The sequence below is a fragment of the Ursus arctos genome, unplaced genomic scaffold (genome assembly GCF_023065955.2).
Source record: "Ursus arctos isolate Adak ecotype North America unplaced genomic scaffold, UrsArc2.0 scaffold_15, whole genome shotgun sequence".
Lineage (NCBI taxonomy): Eukaryota > Metazoa > Chordata > Mammalia > Carnivora > Ursidae > Ursus > Ursus arctos.
Genome location: NW_026622819.1, coordinates 7,620,976 through 7,639,587, shown reverse-complemented (window position 1 = coordinate 7,639,587; position 18,612 = coordinate 7,620,976). Strand labels below are relative to the sequence as shown.

General features: G+C 41.4%; 1 protein-coding gene across 1 annotated transcript in view; it reads left to right on the top strand.

Annotated features, from left to right (window-relative positions):
* Nucleotides 1-17,519, top strand: part of ATPSCKMT (ATP synthase c subunit lysine N-methyltransferase) — a 401,787-nt gene extending 384,268 nt beyond the window's left edge. The window contains exon 10 of the transcript XR_007191160.2: nucleotides 12,720-17,519. The gene's annotated coding sequence lies outside the window, so the exon portion shown is untranslated. The remainder of the gene's footprint in view (nucleotides 1-12,719) is intronic.
* Nucleotides 17,520-18,612: the final 1,093 nt, after the last annotated feature.

The window sequence follows — 18,612 nt, the reverse complement described above, 5'->3', positions numbered from 1 at the left end:
GTCACATGCTTTTTCTGTATCAACTGACATGATTTTTTCTTCTTTAACCTGTTGATGTGGTAGATTACAATGATTGATTTTTTAATGTTGAAACAGTGTGGCATACCTGGAATATTTCCACTTGTTTGTAGAGTATAATTCTTTTTACATAATTTTGGGTTCTATTTGTTAATTTTTGTTGAGGATTTTTAAGTCTGTGTTCATGAGACATACTGGTCCGTGGTATTCTTTTCTTGTAATGTCTTTGTCTGGTTTTGCTAGTATGATAATACTGGCCTCATAACGTGAGTTAGGAAGTATTCCCTCTACTTCTGTCTTCTGGAGGCGTTTTCAGAGAAGTATTTTCTTCCTTAAGTGCTTGGTATAATCCACCAGTGAGCCAATCCACATCTGGTGCTTTCTGTTTTGGAAAGTTATTAATTATTAATTTAACTTTTAAGAACAAATATATGCGTATTCAAACTACTTCTCATAGAAGTTTTGGGAGTTTGTGTTTTTTAAAGAATTGCTCCATTTCATCTACATTATAAAATATGTGGGCATACAGTTATTCACAGTATTATTTTATGCACCTTTTAATGTCCATGGGATCAGTAGTGATGGCCCCTCTTTCATTTCTGATATAGGTTTATGTCTTCTCTTTGTGTTGATTAGTGTGGTGAGGGGCTTATCACATTTATTGGTCTTTTCAAAGAAACAGCACTTGTTTTTATTGATTGTCTTTAAACCATTTATGAGAGAAGAAAGTACAAGGCAATGTGGATGAGCAAAGGGAACTACACATTTATTCACAACTGTTCTTTAGTGAGGCTGAGCATACAGTCCAAATCTTATGCCAGGTATAATGAGCCATGTATCATAGAAAACTACCATTTTTATTTATTTTTAATTTTTAATTAATTAATTTGTATGAGAGAAAGAGAGAGAGAGTGGGTGTGTGTGAGCATGAGTTGGGGGAGAGGGGCAGAGGGAGAGAGAGAATCTTAAGCAGGCTCCATGCTCAGCGTGGAAACTGACACGGGCTTAATCTCATGACCCTGAGATCATGACCTGAGCCGAAATCCAGAGTTGGATGCTTAAACAACTGAGCCACCCAGGCACCCCAAGAACTACCACTTTTAAAACAGTGACAACCTGGTTTCTTCTCAACATTATTTCAAATTTCAGTGTGGATGACCTTTGCTTTGAAGGCAGTGAGTAGTGTACCATTTATCAGAACAATTCAATAACTATTTTTTAGTCATAACTGCTTTCTTCCCAGGAAAAAAAATCCATACACCAAAGTTTTCAAACTTCAGTTGTATAAGAATAATGTGGAGATTATTTAAAACGCATATTCCTGGATCCCACCCAAATTCTGTTTGGTGTGTCTGTGGAGGGGGCCAGAAAGTTATTAATTGTATAAGCACCCAGGCGAATACAACACAGTTGCCTGATGACCTTTCATTGACAACATTGCTGTTTACCTTGGAGCCAGAAAGGCCCTCAGAGGCCATCCATTCTGACCCTTCATTTTATGAATGAGATACTGGACCCCTAGAGTTGGCCATGCAGAGTTGGTCAGTGTCAGTGCTGGAAACTGAGCCCGCGATTTCAGCCTTCCAGTACAGTGATGCATTACTGCAGAGCACTGGTGATGATGATTCAACTTATTTAATCCAACTTACTTCATGAAACTTTGAATGTATTTTGACAATTATAAAAATCAAATTTCATATAATGAATGTTTTTAATTACTGTTGAAATTGCAAGAGCCTGTGATAGATACGATGTTTCATGAGAGTCAAGATTTTACGATTTGGATTATTCCTTACTAGTTCGGAGGTGCCGTTTAGATATGAAGATTTACCTGACAGGGGGCGCCTGGGTGGCACAGTGGTTAAGCTTCTGCCTTCGGCTCAGGGCGTGATCTCAGTGTTCTGGGATCGAGCCCCACATCAGGCTTTTCCGCTATGAGCCTGCTTCTTCCTCTCCCACTCCCCCTGCTTGTGTTCCCTCTCTCGCTGGCTGTCTCTGTCTCTGTCTCTGTCGAATAAATAAATAAAATCTTTAAAAAAAAAAAAAAAGATTTACCTGACAAACTGTGTTGCTGGAGCGCGGTACATGTCATGGACCATTTAAGCCTGTATGGGTTTTTACTTCGTTTCCTGTCTGAGTTCAAAGTGACTTAAACTTTACTATCGTGGATGCTCTGTTTTATTTTATTCCTTTTCCCTGATTCAGTGTTTTGTTTTTGTTTCTGGTTCACACAGATCGTCCACATGGGTGCTAACTTACTCCCCACTGGAGACAGTGGTGATTGGAAATTTGGTCCTAGCATCTACAGTTTGTTGATTTCTACAGGTGGAAGATAATGATCTATTCTCTGTTGGGCGACAGACAACAGGGAATTTCATTTTTTCACCCTTTGTGTTTGTCTATTCTGAGCTCTAATTCATTAAGACTTTTTGGGAAGGAGAACAACTCTTTGAGATCGAGGCCATAGAGTTTTTGTGTGGCTATGTTTATTTTAGACCCGAGGCTGATATTGTGGAACTGAAGCTACACATTCTCAATGTTTCTTCACGTCCATGTGTCCAAGTATGTAATTGAGAAAGGCTTCTTCCTCTCATGTTAGTAGAATTTTTTTCCCCGTCTCCAGAAGATATTAACGAATTAGGTTCTTACGTGTCTTAAAGTAAAAGAGCTCTCTCCCAATCATTTATTGAAATAAATATATACTTATATAAATAAAATATTTCTGAATCTTCCCCCAAAGTAATGAAATTGAATTTCTAATATTTAAGAGACTTATAGTAAAATGATTATTCTGCTGAATCAGAAACATTTTAAGAACCTAAGTTTACATAATTAAGATAAAGCTTTGGTGAATTGGACTGGTTTACTCATTATGGTTTTCAAAAATAAATCTATGTTTTTTCTGATTTGTCAGTGTTAAGTGTATATGAGCACACATGTTATTTTACTTAGTTGATTTTCTTATTCATGAGGAGAATAGTCAGTCTGAACCTCCTAAAATTCTGAAGGTTTCATGATCAAATAAGCTAATAATACTCCTACACATTGTTAAAGATTACAAAAAGTAATTTGTGCTCAACTAAATTGAGTCATTATTCTAACAAACTTTTTATATCAATAGTAATTATGTTTTGTAGTGTGTCTGCTTAAACATAATTTCCAAGGTCTTCAGGTAATTTGAAGTCTTAAACTAATATTAAATTGAGCTAATTAGTGGATAATTCTTGGATACCTCGATATTTTCTATGTAATATGGAATCCTGAAATATTAATGTCTAAGCATAATTTTAAGCTTCATACTTCTATATGCTATCTTTGGACCATATTAATGAGCTGGTTCACTTTTGCCACTTTAAGAAGGTATAAAAGGGACGGATGTGGGTGTAGAAAGCGTGCTTATCATATTCACCAACTATGTTACTCTGCTTAAACACTGCAAAATGACCGACAGTTTCGATCATAGACCCTCTAATTTTCTCTGTGAAATAGGAAATTTTCACGTTGGTCCAAGTTATATACATGGTTGAAACTATACTACAAGCAATAATGATAGAGAGATGCAAATGGAGAGGTGGCTTTGTTTTATAAAGAAAAAAATTTTTTGTCCTACTCCAAGAGTCTGTTTGTTCTAGAATACGGAAGCGCTTCATGAAAGACAAGACCTGGAAAATAAATTTTATTTGCCTTGATTTATAACAGCTGAATCTGAAAAGAAGGCTTAAAATGAGTTCACATTTTAGCTAAGTTGGCTCATTTTTGTTGGGTTTGTTTCCCTGGTTTGCTGATTAATACCATTATTTACAAGATGAAAGAGTATTCTTTACTTTCTGTAAAATCTGTCTACGTAGCAGAGAACCTGGGCCTACTAGCACAATTTTCTGTGCTTTATGTTGACTTTATTATGTCCTTGGTTGTTTAAAAGGAAAATCCAAAGAACAAAGTTCTCTCCCTTGTGAAAGAGCTAAGGTTCCTTAGGAGTGTATTACCTTTTATGTGTATTTCAAAATATTTTGTTGTCACTTTGCTTAACTAGGTCACCGTGCAGTTGGTTCTCAGGCACCTATGATCCAACCAAAATCAAGTGCCCCAGCTCTCCTCTGACAACTCTTTTGACTTTGCTTCACCAAGCCTGGATCCTGTATTTAGAAAAAAAATAAAAAAGAAAAGAAAAATTTCAGAATATCTTTTATACCTAAAACTATCTTTGAGATTTCCCAAACACCCAGAGCAATCACAAAGATTTAGATTTTACCATATAAAAAGAGAAATACTAGAAATAATTAAGTTTGTTTAATGTGTTAGGTCTCTCTTAAATTAGTTCAACGCTATTGCAAGAGCTACGGGGAAAAAGTCATCAAATTAGAAGAGACGTGTAGCCTTTGCTTGTGTTTGTTGATGTGCAGTGGTATTAATATAAATATTTCAGAAAGTCTGTGCCTTATGAGAAGACTCTGGGGGTTGCTTTTACTCTCAGGGGACACATTGATCAAACCCTTCTGAACTAATTATGCGTCGTACTCAGATAGGGAGTTATCCTGATACTTTCTGGTATTATGGATGACAGTAATAAATTAACCACAATCATTAAGTATTTGTCAACTGCAGATAATTTTTGTTTTATTCCAGTGCTTGCCTTCCGTATTCTAGATTTAGTTTCAGATCCTCGTGAGGACTATAGCAGGTACTTTGAACTATTGATGCTTCTAAGTAGAGACACTTGGGTACCGGTTTCTGAACAACATCGTTTAGATACTGTCGGACTGTACCACTGGATTGAGGCAGGGTCTCCTGGGTTCTTCCTGGTCTGGAAGCAGATGGTTTCCTGAAAACAGGCTGGAGACCCATGATTCAACAGAACAAAAGGACAAAGAAACCAATGACAAAAAGTTTGTCATGATGAGTTGCTTGAAATTTTATTGATGTTTTGTTAATGCTCTATTTTTTTATATATATATTAAGAAGCACTTTCTCGGGGCGCCTGGGTGCGCAGCGGTAAAGCATCTGCCTTCGGCTCAGGGCGTGATCCCGGAGTCCTGGAATCGAGCCCCACATCAGGCTCCTCCGCTGGGAGCCTGCTTCTTCCTCTCCCACTCCCCCTGCTTGTGTTCCCTCTCTCGCTGGCTGTCTCTATCTCTGTCGAATAAATAAATAAAATCTTTAAAAAAAAAAAAAGCACTTTCTCTTTCTTTCTGAATCATTCCTAAGGACATTTAGTTAAGTACACTCTTCTTTTTTAAGGGGAAGGGAAACATTTAAAATGATATCTGATTCCCACCAATTCCTCCAAATTCACCAACTCTTATCAACTCCCTTTACTTCTCATGGCAAAATAGTTATTTAGCTAGGTTTAATATAAATCTATCCACCGTTTGACCAGAATATAATTGAACTGGGCAACCAAGGCCATTGAAGGAGTGTCATGTTTGAAAAAAATTCTGGTTTAATCAGGAACAACCACCAATTTTCAAGAAGAAAGGGTATCTTTTAGGGTTAATGTGGCTTAGGGTCCAGGCCTCCTAGATGGTGAGGAAGGTCACTTCCTGGCAGGCCAAGGACCCTGGCAAGTTTGAGGGACCTCGAAGGGCGGAAGTCACCCAAGTTCGCAGGGGCCCTAAGTGACATCTGGTGGACAGTTTCTTGGACCTGGTTTCCTAGCTTCAAGATAGCAAATGGCACTGGCTTTAAAAGATAAAATTCCATCTCCTTATGAAAACTTCCACAGAGGATTTAATTCTGCGGCCTTGGTAATAACTCAGAACAGCACGGTTCTCAATTTACAAAGCAAATACATGGTTAACTAGCATTCCCGCAACAGCCATGGAAATAAGCAGGCCAAACCCAATGAGACTAGCATTTTTGTCATCGAGCATAATTCTAGGAGACGGTGTTTATGATCTCCAGGGCAAGCTTATTGGGAGAATTTTTGAAAGCCTTTGAAATGGGCAGCAGATTACCGATTGCCATTTTCACACAATTCTGGAAATTGTCTAGCAGCTCCTCTAAGGGTATCTCATTCTATAGGGGGCTGTGCCTTTGATTGTCTTTGACTAGGCTATGCTGTAGCTCTGTCCATGGTATGAAACTAGTAGAAATGCAAATTAATTTTGTCTGGTGGTGAGACAATTGATTTCTACCCTGCAAAAAGCAATGATCCAAGCATCATTACAAAGATTACATTTTGTGCCTAGTTTTCCATCTATCAGAAATTCATCTCAGTATTTTTGATGTTTTAGATAGATCTGTTTTTCACATTCTTTTTTGAGTCAGTTAAATATGTCCATATAATATTGCTTTAAAGGTTTTATTTATTTATTTATTTATTTATTTAAGAGAGAACACGAGAGTGGAGTGAGAGGCAGAGCGAGAAGCAGACTCCCGCTGAGCAGGGAGCCCGATGCCGGGATCATGACCTGAGCCGAAGGCAGACGCTTAACTGACCGAGCCACCCAGGCGTGCGCTATCCATTTAATATTTGTGCAACAGTTATGACTTTGTGAATTTGAAAGTGATCCTTTTGAAAAATCATCCTTTAACCCTTTATAAGTAAACAAGGCCCTACAGGTAATGGGCTGGTTGTTCAGGGAATCAGAGGCTCACCTAATGCCAACCAGCTCACTGAATTTGCATGTTAGTCCATGCTTCGAGTCCTCAGTCAATAATTCTGGTTTTTGAGGCATGCAGAATTGGGGTAAATTGGAATTAACCCACCTGACCAATCCGATGGCTCATCAAAACAACTTTAAAACGTAAGGTGGAAGTTACAGGAATATAATACTGGACAAGATTTTATAGATGATAGTTTAGCTAAGAATCCCCAAATGGGAGTCCTGTATTCAAGAAAAAAAAGTGTGTTAAGTGAAAGGCTCAAAGCTGTGACACAAAGGCCAACATTCACCTGGCGAGTAGGAAAATCAGGCCAGAGAGAAGAGAGTGTAAAGGAAAAGCATTTCCAGTCTCAAGTACATGCGTGTGGGTCCTAATCCTGTATTTGAGTCACTTTAAACCTTATCCTCTTCGGTTTGTTTCCATGGGAAACTACCAACCATGACATTCTGACATCTTAAGCTTTCCCAGATTGAAGGGAGGAATGAAGGCTTTGTAAGATTGTCTGCAGAGTTCTGCCAAGTATTTAATGCACAATTAGTCAAGGACCCAATTAGAATGCAAGCAAAACTGAACCTATGGTTAATTAAAGCAACTGGACAGTGACGCTGAGAACTGGCAGTTTAGGGACCTCAGAACATTGAAGCTAGACAATTTGGTCCATTAAGAGTTGTTCATAACTATTTTAGTTTGTTCTTTGGAGAAGAGTTTGTGCAGAAGAATGACTAGCTATTAGAACAGGCGTTTTAGGATCTTGGCTCAAAGTTAAGCTTCTTAACCAAAAAGTGTCCTCTACCTTCACGTATGGATTACTGTGAACTTCTTTTTTTTTTTTTTAAAGGTTTTATTTATTTATTCGACAGAGATAGAGACAGCCAGCGAGAGAGGGAACACAAGCAGGGGGAGTGGGAGAGGAAGAAGCAGGCTCATAGCGGAGGAGCCTGATGTGGGGCTCGATCCCGGAACGCCGGGATCACGCCCTGAGCCGAAGGCAGATGCTTAACCGCTGTGCCACCCAGGTGCCCCTACTGTGAACGTCTTAATCTGTGTAGAGTCACAGGTGGAGAGGGTGGCAGTCAAATGGAAATGTGGAATGTAGAGCAAGTGAGGGACTCATTATTGAGTAAATAATTGAAAAAAGCCCAGGAAAGATCATTTATATCAGATGTTTCTATAACCTTCCAAAATGATATATTCAAAATTAGGACAAACGAGATGCAGATTCAGATTTATGCACCTCTATTGAGCACCAACTGTATGCTGAGTTTCTGTACTAAGATAATTTCATTGTTTTATGAGAATATATTATGTGTTCTCATCAGACCAATATAGTGACCAGAAATGACCATAGGATCACCAAATGTTGGGTCTGGAAGAACCACTGGAAACCATCTAGCCCACTTCGTAAGCTTTTGTTTGAGTGGAGAGGTAAGGGATGTTTTGGGATCTTACGAAACCTGTGAATCTTTTGTGTGAAAAAATATTTATATATGCAAACATATTCCACAATTTGCAAAGTTTTACCAGAACTCATGAGATCTATCCATAGACGTCAGGTTGATCCAGTGGCCTCGACTTATATGTAAGAAACTAGCTCGATGTGGCGCAGGGCACCCAGCCAGTTACTGGGGAGCATAGACTGGGAACCAGAGTCCAGCGCAACTCTTGTCACTCTGCATGCCCTCAGCATTTCTGAACCGTTTGGTGTTGGTTATGCTTACCTCTGTTGGGTTTTTTTAATCCATCAGCGGACAAAATATTTTAAAGATAGCATTGTATTTCTGCTCCTCTGTGACGGTTGTATAATAGCTCATTGAAAGCTACTCTATGGCATTTTGTATGGGACACATCCAGTCGATATTGCATAAGGGCTGTGACTTGCCCTGCTTATTCTTCTAAAGAGCTAATGGGCAATCTTCTCTAACCTGAGAGGAAACAGCTATCTCAATCTGATTGCCAGTTGGGGGGTTAATTTGGTAATTTTGTATTTGATCACTGCTTTTGGAAGTGCTCCAACTGTCTGCAGTCACACCGAGAAGGAGTTATGATGAGTTATGTGCCGTTTCTAACGATGAAAGTGGCAAAGTGACCATTTTCTCTCTAATTATCTCGTAAACCATGTTACATCTATTCCTGGGCCTCTGTGATAGAGACTTCTGGTCTTCACCAATATTTGGTTCTTTTTTCTCTTGGGTAATTGAGAGGATGAAACTTCCCAGTCCCATAGGGGTTAAGCAGGACATGTCTGGCCCATGATTTCAAGTGAAAGTGACGAGGGTCATTTTCAGAACAAAGCGTGTCAAATCTGGGTAATGGAAAAGAGTTTACTAAAGGGTGGGCTGGATTTTAAGTTTGCAATGGTGTTTGCAAAGGTGCGGGCTGGGTTTTAAGAAAGCAACAAGGGATGGTGGTACACTCCGGGTCTGGTGGCACTGGGGAGGCGTTACAGCATCTAGGCTTTAAGGGGCAAGAGAAGGGGGCAGTTACCATAACACAGAGAGCGAGGGAACGAGAGATCAGTCTCGGGTGCCCAGAAGAGGGATGCAACAGGCTGCCGTGACCCCATGGACAGTGAGTGGAGGAGTAACACCTGAAGTCACTCAGGTTCTGCCCTTGGATATCCTGGGGCGTTCCCCATCGGTCAAGTTCAATGAGGACACGATCACACAGATCAGATCCCTGTGACTCAGAACAGGCTAGAGAGTGCTGGTAAAGGGCTCTGGAAGGGCAAAGGGAGATGTCCAGCACGGAAACGCTTGGTGCTCTCTTCCCCTATAGCAGCCATCACGGAGGTCAGGGTCGCAGCAGCTGGAATGGTGAGCCCCCACGTGGAGGACAGGGGTCCTGAAGGATTGTTGGATCCACCAGTAACTTCGCATGAGCAAGAAATGCTCTTGTATTAAGCCAGTGAGATTTTGTTGTTGTTTGCACTTGACTGATAAGCCAACCTCTCCAAATTGGCACTTTGCTGGGGAGGAGTTTTGATGTTCTTCTTGTTAATATGCAAAGACGAGAATTCCTTCAATGCCTGGGTGGAGGAGGGAACTGCGTCTCCTTGTTTCTCTGTGGATTTACTAAAGCTTCATTAGCCCAGACGGGGATTTTGTTACTGGCTCAGCGTCACCTCAAGTCCCCAGTGAGTCATGTGGTCAATATTCTTGTTCATGCCTTTTGGAACCTTTCAGTACCTGGAGACTTAAAGCCTAAAATATGCATATGCATGCGTGATCAATAAATCAAATTTTGTTCACTGTCAGCCATAGCACTGTGCCGTGGTCAGTCTTTCAGAGTTATTGATCACCCTTTTATCCACTTAACCCCTGTCCTTCTTTGGAAGCAGACTTCAGCACTGGGGTCTACGCTCTAGTGCGAGTGACTGTGCTGGGCTATTCGCCAACGTTGACATCCCATTTTACAAAAGCAGCTCTTGTTGTTTCGATGAGATGGCTGTCTCACAACTTCATAATGTGTGAGTTCTTTCTCCCTGTTCATTCTTTCTACATTCCTATCCTTGTCTTCCAGGAAAAATTCTGTACCTGTCAGACCTGTTTCTGAACCTTCCATGATATAGATCTTGGAATCTGAAGAATAGATAGAAGAAAGCTTGAGAAATAGGGAAGAGAGAGAGAGAGAAAGATTTCATCCAAGAGCTTCGGTTTTTCTTCATGATAGAGAGCTGAAGGGCAGGAAATGGGAGGAGGGTAAGCAAAGTGGCCCCAGGCTGGATGAGGGGAGGCATTTTTAGTGTCGGGTATTTGAGAAGCTCCGGAGAAGCTATGGGCGTGAGAGATCTATGGAGGAGTAGAGGAGTTTGAGAATTTTTTCTGAGTATCACGAATGAGCTCTTCCATAATGCTGAGCCTCCCGTATGTTTGGAATCCCCTTTGAAATTACATCAAACCACTAGATTATGGTTTTGAAAATTCAAACGTACACTGAAATGGTATCACCTGAGAACCTCAGATTTATTTGTTTTAAAAATGTGGTTTATATGCTGGAACACTTCTCTTTTCAAAATTAAGCATTTAGATAATTTCACGTCTACTTAACAGAAGAATAAAAAGCCGGCAGATAGCAACTGCCTCCATTTTCCTCCATCAAACCTGGAAACTCACCTGCAACCGCCTTCCTCCATCCTTTCCTCCCTCCCCCCCCCCCATTACAGTGGAAGACATGTCCTGTACCACCATCCATAGCATGTCTCTCTATCTCTGTTCCAGATTCATGTCAGCTCCATAAGGACCTTATGACACTTGTTGTCTCCTTGATGATATGAATGGCCACCCTTTTCTCTCTTCAAAACAAATTTTCTTATAATTCCCTACCATATCATTTCGTGCTTCTCTTTTTTTGTCCAGCTTCTTGAGAGAGGTGTCTCACTGGTTTTCCCTACTTCCTCACCTTACACTCACCCTTCCTTAACACACTTTCAGCTGATCTCTGTCCCCACTATTCCACTAAAATATTCTCATTCAGGTCCCCAATGGTATCTGTTTTGCAAAATCCAATGCTCACATTTCTACCTTACTCCACCTCTCAGCAGCCTTTGGCACCTTGGATTACACCCACCATCTGGAAATCTCTGTTCACTATCAAACATTGAATTCTCCTGGTTTTCTTTCTCTCTGACTATGGACTTAGTTTCCTGTGTATATTCCTCTGCTGTCCTGCCCCTTAAAAATAGTGTTCCTTGGAGTTCTTCCCTAAATTCTCAATCTATACACTTACCTTGGGTGCTGTCATACTCAAGGACCTCCATCTGTATTCATATATTGATGACTTCCAGATCTTTGTTACCAACAAAATCTCTCCCTTGAGATGCAGACTGATATATTTAATTACTTATTATTACCTACAACAATCATCTCCCCATTACAAATACAACATGTCCAAATCAAGACTCATTTTGTATGCCCATCTGTAACATATCTCATACTCAACCACAATATCTCATACTCACACTTCACTGAATGGCTCTCATCCACCTGGTTGTCCAAAGCCATTGTGATTCCCATTGACTGTTTCTCTCCCTCCTCCAGTTGCCAGCTCCTGTCAGTACCACCTTCTAATCTTTCCTAGAGTTCACCCACTTTTCTCCGTGCCCACTGTCATGAGCCAAGGCCAGGCCCCTGCCTCTCTCACCAGAGTTCCTACCTGGTCCGCCCACAGCCTTTTTCAACCAAGTCATTCTCTGTATTGTATCGGGAAGGAGTTTCCACTAACACAAATGTGATCATGTCACTTGCTTGGTGTTGCTTCAAACCTTGTAAGATAAAATTCCTTGTAGATGAAGTTTGCAACTTCTATCATTCTGGTCTCATCTCTTGGACAGAAATCTATATTTTGAACTTTGAACGAGTAGATTTATCCTTTATCTAGTGCAGACACAGATATCAAAGCTTCTCTGAAAATTCACCGTGACATTTTACAAGTATTTAAAAGACATAATAACAGGGTCAAAAAATGGAGAATTTAAACATGATAAGCACTGAATGTTGAGATGGGGCTAAAAACTGCGTTTGGGTTTCATTTTTGTCTAGCATGTAACCTGACCCAGTCACAGGATCCAGGGATTAGAACATGGACATCTTTGGGCATTATTATTCTGCCTGTCGTAGCTATGAACAATCAGACAAAACTGTCTTCCCTGATGGAGCTGATAATCTAGTAATACCGTGCGAGATTCAGCTGCTCCTTAATGTGCCCTAGCTTGTAATAAATAATCTCCTTGAATTCAAAGGTATTTCCCAGCCCCCATTGGCAAGTTTCAGTGGACACACTATGTTTTGTGTGTGTGAATGTATCTGGTTTCCAGGGTTGTGATCCCACCCTGCCGAAAAGAATACCTTTGCTTTATCCAACATTTTTCTAGTCCCATTTTGTTTTCTATAGGAACTAAAGAATCTGGCATTTAATTTAATAACTTTCCTTACACATATTGAAGGAGTGCCTCTGACCCCTGAGCCCTGTTTCGGACACTGAGAAGGAGAGAGTCCGCAGAAGTATGGAAATTGCAAAGGTGCAATTAATACAGACAGAACCAGTCTAATAGTCCTATCTTATAAAATCTAAAAAGTGTCAAAATGTGTGTTTTCCAGGATCCAGGCTGACGAAGTTCAAAGATAGGGGAAAGCAGTGTGGCTTGAGCTGGTCTTGGGCAGACAGGAAGAAGGAAGACCATCATTGGTGGAGGACTTCAGGCAACTGGGCAGCTGAGCGGTCTGGTCTAACATTTTCAGCAAAGTATTCAAACATGAATGATCCAGAATAGTAGGTGATAACAAATTAGATGCATTTGGCTTTAAACTCTGTTATTTTAAAAATACTTTCATTTGAAATTATATTCCATTTAAGAAAATATAAAAATGAAATTGCATGTCCTCAACATAAAAAGGCACTAGCAATTTTATGTATTTTAAAATCAGTTCCAAAGGGAATATTCTCCCTCCCTCTCCTCCTCACCTGCCTTCTAGTAACATCCATCCAGGATATCTTTCTAGAACCCTAAACTGATGGGGTTTCCTTAGTCTGGAGGAGAGACCTTTGGACCTTCTGGAAGGAAGTGTCAATTCCATGTCATGTACAATTTGTGACACTGCTTAGGTCGCGTAAAATATTCATATTCATGCAATTTTGTGGTGTATAATCCACACTCATTTATATTTCCATGACTTACTGGTAATGACACTAATTATGCAGTTGGCAGAGAGGCGTGAAGTGACAGTTATGATGATTTTGTCAACAGTGGGGTGTTTGACTGTAAACTGTTCCCGTCAAGAAATCCTCCACGTTAATTTGTTTTTTCCTTATTGCCAGTAGGAAAGTCTCAACGGAGACTGTGAAACTTAAAATCTCTGACTTCATTAGCATCCAGAGGGGAAATCCAGGGAGAGAGAGGAGAGGGAAAGAAAGCGAGTTGCTTCTGGCACTAATTACGGTAAAGACGAATAACATAGTTGGTAAAGTTAATCTGGAAATTTTTTGCAAAGGTAGTCTCTTCTGTGGATTGTCTGGTTGGAGAAAATGGAAGAGGAATGAGCTCAGGTAATGCTCATTACCTGATCCAGGATCCTGTTGTCTTCACGGACCCGTGAATGCCGTTCTCCCTTCTGACTGGTCCCTGCCGGGATCCTGTTTTTTGCTATCACGTCGCCCAGGCCATGCCCACAGTTGAATGTGCCCCTCTTCCTCTGTCTCTCTGACTCTACCTCACCGACTTCTTCTTTTTGGGTCTAATCTAGACACGTATCCTTCATTTGTCTTTTGGGTTTTCTCCTCCTCTGCCATTTAGAGTTTACATAATAAAGCATTTCAGGCTCTTCTGCGAATGACATCTGGTGAGAGTCAGTCAAGCCTCCCCGGACTGATGGCACTTTCCTTTTCAAGTCTTCTCAGCCCGCAAGGTTATTAATGTGGCACAGCAGGAATCTGAGTTAAAATAAAGTCCATCTATAGAAAATAGAAGAACCCAAGTATTTTTGTGGTTGTTGTTGTTAATCAACACTAAACCTTGTGTAGTTTTTCTTAGCTGTAGAAGTGAGAAAAACTAGGAACTTAGGGTCAAACTCAAAGATATTTGTCCCCTCTGAAATATCTGCCCCCCTCCCCAAACTTGGTGTTTTCCTCTGTATTGGCATGGGGCTGGCAGTGCAGGCAATTGTTCCATTAGGGAGACTGAAGTTAAGTGTACGAGGATTTCCGGGGGAGTACAATTGTTTTGCGAAGGACTCACAGCCTGTGTTTCACATGCTTCAGGAGTAGGCCTGCGGGTAGGAGTGTATCTCTATGGCACCTGGCTAAAATTTCGGGAGGGTGATTCTCAGCCAGCGAGTGAGGCAGGTGAGTCCCCCCTTTCCTTGCCTATTCATCAGAGTTCATGTGTTAGCAAAACACTGAGAAATTAACAGGAAGTCTTTTCTTTGAAATCTTGTTTGTGCCTCCATATGGTATGTGACACAGGGGAGAAAGCCTCATTAATAATGACATTTGCTGTGTAGAGAAATCCCACCTACAGGAGGGAGGGCTCAGAAGATGAGAGGAGTGCCTGCAGCCAGAGGAGCTTTCAGGGGTTGATTGACTTGCTTCCTCCCTGCCCCGCTGCATTCAAGTCAGAAACTGGTTGGCCTGTTTCACAGATGTGGAATGGAGACCCCGACAGGTGTGGCATTCACTGGGGATCCTGGACTGGGTAAGGAGAGATGGCAGCACAGGTCTCCTGTCTGCCCTAGATGCCAATCAACTCATAGTTCTGTTTTCCAATGTACACAAAATAAAATCACTGTTTTTTCATGTAGATCTTCCTTTTGGTAATTTTCTAAGACCCCACAAATACCCTCATTTTAACGCATGTATGTCAACATTAGCCATTAATAACATTTTTCATTCTAGGGAAAGAGTGGGTATCTTGCAGTAGATCAGCAACTTAGAATGGCCCGAATCCATTGGCAACTTCTAGGCACTGGTTTCAACAGGACACTTTGGAGGGCTGTGGGCTGAAAAATTCACTGGAGCAAGAGCTGGAAAGTGTGGGTCACACTGACCATCTGTGGGCCTTTGGGGAGTCTCTTAATTTACTTGGATTTCTGTCTCCATGAATAAAACGAGGATATTAAGGTAGATGATCCCCAAGATTTTCTTCCGATTTTAAAGTTCTATGAGTCCATGGATGCGGAAGGAGCGTGTGGTTGACTTCTGGCCACCCTCTGGGACTCTACATTAGCAGTGATTGGTGGTATTTTAGTGGAGGAAAAGATAATATGATCCTACCCAAGTGGCAGGGGCTGGTTGATGAAGAATGGCATGGGAAGAGCGAAATACCTAATTCCTGTTCAGGATTTAATGAGAGATTGCTTTGGGGCTAAGCTCTGTTTATAAGTCCCACCTGGGACTGATTGTATTGTTAATAAACGTGTTTGAGTTCCTCTGCAGCCACCAGGATGCATCAAAAGAACTAATTACTCAGATTTTTGTTTAATGGTGCTTATCTAAATAACTTAGGAGCTTTTGAGTGAAAACAATAAAAATGCAAATGATTATGGTGCAGTGCAGTGTAATAAGGATATTTTCATAATCAGGAGTGAAGGAGTCGCAAAGCCAGTAGCAGTAACCCACTGGTGGGTATTACTTCTCAAAAGTTTTGCCAGATTTCAAGGCACTAGGGACCCCTAGTAATGGGAGGTGTCTCTAACTGTCTCTTAGCTTCTGCCCCTTAACCTCCACCCACTCCAAAAAGCGTGGCTGCTGCAAAAGCTGCCCTTGGGTCTTGGAAGTCAATTGGGTGACACATTGCTCAGATATCACATGCACTAAAAATTCCGTAACTTAAGTGGTTGTTGATTTCCTGTGTAAATTTGTCTTTAAGTTCCATTAACTTCTTAGTTTTGAGATTCTTGGAGAAGTGTGTTAGGAAAGAGACGGCTATACCATGGTGCCTTCCTAGTGTCATTGAAAAATAATGCATGAAATAGTGGGTCCATGAGGCACTGGTGCTGCAATGGGAAGACCCCAGCTGCATTGCTGGTTTTATTGCTTCTTTTCTGGGTCTTTGGGGCAAATTGCATAATCTCTCGGGGCTTCATTTTCTTGGCATTTCTATTCACCTTCAGATTGGTCCCAGGAAAAAGGCTTCGTGGTAGGGAAATCCTGAACGGGAGAGCACCCGGTTGACAAACGCCTCATTTATTTCAGTGTATCAAAGTGGCTGAGAAAACTTTGATACACTTCCCAAACTTAGTAAACCTTGGGACCTCTCTGAGGAACACGAGCTGGATGACCTCTCCAATCCCGCTCAGCGTCATGGGTGGGTCCCCAAGGTGCAATTTCTGCACATTTTGAGAAAAGCTACTGAGAGATGAATTAAATCCAATACCAAAGTTAACCTGCTTTTAAAAAGACCTTGAATTCTGGAAGGACTCATTGAGTTGCTGTATTTCATAGAATCTAAAATGCCACCGGTTATAAAAGGCACCATTATTTTATGTACTTCTAAGGGAAAAAATGCTGCTAGTTAAACTATGACATGGTTTTGGTTATAAGACTCATCCTGATTTAGAGATATCTTAAAGTCCCCGAATTCTAGGAATGCTCACGGATTCAGAGTCAGGAACGCTTCTGCCACCAGGATTGAAAGGAGGACCACGCAGAGGGCATGGGAGGGATCCAAGCACTGAAAAACCTTTATGCTCGCATCTCCTACATTACATTTTTGCATGAGTAAATTTCACCATAACTCTAAGGAATCGCTAGGCACCTTCCTGGCCTTTGAGGGATGAAGCCACTAAGATGTAACAAGGTCGTGTAGCACCCAGGGAGACAGAGTGAATTCCAAGGGTGTTTTGGATGCTGATATGTGCTGACGTGGCTCCTTATAATTGTAACTACTTTAAAATATTATTTATTGCGGCACCTGGATGGCTCAGTCAGTTGAATGTCTAACTCTGGATTTCGGCTCAGGTCGTGATCTCAGGGTCGTGAGATTGAGCCCCACTTAGGGCTCTGCAGTGGGCATGGAGTCTGCTTGGGATTCTCTCTCTCCCTCTCCCTCTGTTCTTCTCCCTGCTCGCTCTCACTCTCTCTCTCTCTCAAATAAATAAATAAAATCTTAAAAATATATATCATTATTTATTAGTCCTTAGTTTTACTACTTCCATCTTTAAGTGGGGAAACGGAATCTGGCTTGGATTCCCCACTGTCCAGGAGATAGTCTGTCGTAGGGCAGGTTAGAGAACAGGAAACATTAACCGCACAAGCTGGGGAAGGCGCCTGGGGTCAGATGAGCCAGGAGGCCACTCACTGTTCTCTGCAAGAGCTACCACTTCACTCGGAAAAAGCAACAGAGGAAAGACAGCTGGATTTGAATGCGTGGGGACAAGGGATTATGCACTCTACAAATAAGGGGATTATCAGTTGGTTTCTTGGGAAAAGAAGAATATGGAAGTGACCAAGCTTCATTACCAAAGCAGCTAAAGGCAGTCTTCTGTTGTTTCTAATTTCTAGCGCTTTTTCTAGAAATAGACAGGCATTGAAGAAAATTTGGGGTTTTTTCCCTGAACTGAGTTAAAATAGCTAGACAAATATGACAATGTTAGATTGGCTTTTCCCAGCAGCTTGACATGGGAATTACTGCTGGAGCTTATCTCTACAGAGCGAGAAAAAAAAAAATTAAATGCAAGGCTTGGCATATGTGCACAGAGGGAGTGAGGTTCCTAGTGGCATATTTGAGGGTCTAAAGAGCCATCTGCACTGAAACTCCTTCTCTGAGGACCTGCTGCCGCTAGCATTTGGTTTGTTAGTCATTCTTTTCAATCAGGACATAAGATTTCAAGGCAACATTGGTCCCACAAGGGACAGTGCATCAAGTATCACTCCCCATCGCTACCTTAGCCTGAATTGGTCGCCCGCTAGTGCCCTGAAGAAACAGAAACGAATGGTAAATTTGAAGAATATAATAATCTTTGCAAGATGGGCTAGTGACAGAAGCCATTCTCAACAGGACAAAACAAATGTGATATTATTACAATAACTGTGGATTCCATATGGGAACCCAAAGTAAGAAATGTACTTTGGCTTCAGGAAAGCTTGGAGCCAGGGACTGGAATGGTGGGGGGTGTTCCTTCCTCTGAGCTCCTGTCTCCCATCTGCCTCCTCCACTTCTCTGGTTCATTTAGCAGGAAACAAAGCCGCTACCAGGGGCCCAAGGCTCCCTGCCGCAGCCCAGGGCACACAGAGACTAGCTTCTGCTCCTGCCGGGCCCTGCTTGGATCAGGTTCTCACCCTTGGACTTAGAAACTCTGACAAGGGGAAGGGGGTAAGTCCTGGAAAAGCAGTCATTTCCCTGGAAGCAAAAAAATGGACTGCTCAAACCAGATGCCGAAGAGAAAAAAACCTCGAATCTTGCAGGAGGAGAAACAGAAAAGACGAAAAAGGCAGAGTTGCGGGCTGATTGGTGTTCTTTAAACCACGAGAATGGGAGCAGCGGGAGCATCGTGGGTC